The sequence below is a fragment of the Aplysia californica genome, unplaced genomic scaffold (genome assembly GCF_000002075.1).
Source record: "Aplysia californica isolate F4 #8 unplaced genomic scaffold, AplCal3.0 scaffold00105, whole genome shotgun sequence".
NCBI lineage: Eukaryota > Metazoa > Mollusca > Gastropoda > Aplysiida > Aplysiidae > Aplysia > Aplysia californica.
In genome coordinates, this window is record NW_004797375.1 from 839769 (window position 1) to 841325 (window position 1557).

A 1557-nucleotide genomic window follows, 5' to 3' on the forward strand; every position below is an offset into this window, starting at 1 on the left:
TATTCTCTTCTCTTCTCTTCTCTTTCCCTCTCTTTCTCTGTCTTTTTTGTTCCTATTTCCCTCTTACCTAAACACAAAGATAGGCACACACAGACGCACAAACACACATACACACACACACACACTCACACACACACACACACACACACACACACACACACATACACACACACACAAACGCACACATACACACCTAAGTACACTTAACCGCTCTTTCTCTCCTTCACACTCAAAAATATATGGGCACACTCGTACATTATAACCATTGTAAACACACGGACTCGTCATTACCCTATATAAAAACACTAATAAATATTATATTCTGGGAGTAGGGGTGGGGGTCGTAAAATGAAATTCGATGTTCTAAAAAGAGTAAAGTGGGCGTTTCTGGAAGTAGGTCTGCTGAAAGTTTACCATCAAGTTTCTTCAGCATCATTGACAAGGACAGTAAGAAGAAATATTATAGCGTTCACATCATCTACTTACGGTTGAGGATGTCAGTGTTCACAACAGTCTCCTGCAAGGTGCATAAACCACAACACACAAGCAAACTTTTTACCTAAACGCATTCACAATCCTTTCTTAACGCAGTTATGTGATGCTCGGTGGGGCAGCTTTAGTGACATAACGCGTTCACTAATAACTTTTAAAAATAATGTACGCACAAAGCATTTTAGCTTTGTTTTTGTTTACTTAGTGTTATTATTATGTGACGTCTCTCGATCGTTTATAAATCGTTTGATTTGTTTTATTCTTTTATTACTAACTTATGAAATAATAACAATTAGAAACTTTTCGTGAGTCAAATAGACAGGTTGTCCGAGTTTTCCAGTGTGATTTTGAACAAAAGGCATTTTTACCAATCGGATAAATAAAATCAATAACTATAGCGCCCACGACTTGGCATTCGTCATAGAACGAAAAAGAAAGACAAAGAAAAATAGAAGAAAACATACATAAACATACTTTCCCCCTCGTGCCATTTTGATGGGGTCGCGGAAGAGAGCTCCTGTTGTTGATTCCATTCCGCATAGGCTGGTCATTTTTCCCAGTCCTGTCCGCCATGTTCGCAGCCAGACGGCTCGGCCAATCACATTTAAGTATCGATCCATGTGATTATCATGAGTAAGTTGTTGGCAGTGCCGGTCGGAAGGCGGGCTGCTGTTTCGCCGCTTGGGGGCGAGGTGCCAGGGCCATCCGCTTCCCCGACAACCACGTGGTTATGAGACTTAAGGAGGAAAATTGTCCCGTATTTTCGCTAAAAGCCTTTCCGTTCATTTTAGTGAGAGTTTTACGGCACTTGCATCACAACATCAAGCCATACAATTGCCGAAGATTAGAAGTGTTACCAGAGAGAAATAAACATAAAAAGGAGGAGAGATAAGCACGATAGATGCTGATAGGGAAGAAAGAGCAAACCGCACCAAAGCAACCTGCCAACCTCCCACAATGTCTTTCCGTTAGAGAACCATCACAATGAGGAAAGAAATGAGAATCGTTATGTTGTAAACCACTAGGGGGTTTTTTTCTCTCTTTTTTCTTCTTTTTTTTCTTTTT

At 40.5% G+C, this 1557-nt stretch overlaps 1 protein-coding gene across 1 annotated transcript in view; it reads right to left on the minus strand.

Annotated features, from left to right (window-relative positions):
- Positions 1–981, minus strand: part of LOC100533322 (choline acetyltransferase) — a gene marked incomplete at its 5' end in the record, with an annotated part of 100322 nt that extends 99341 nt beyond the window's left edge. Inside the window, 1 exon segment of the mRNA NM_001204619.1 lies at positions 967–981.
- Between the last annotated feature and the right edge of the window lie 576 nt (positions 982–1557).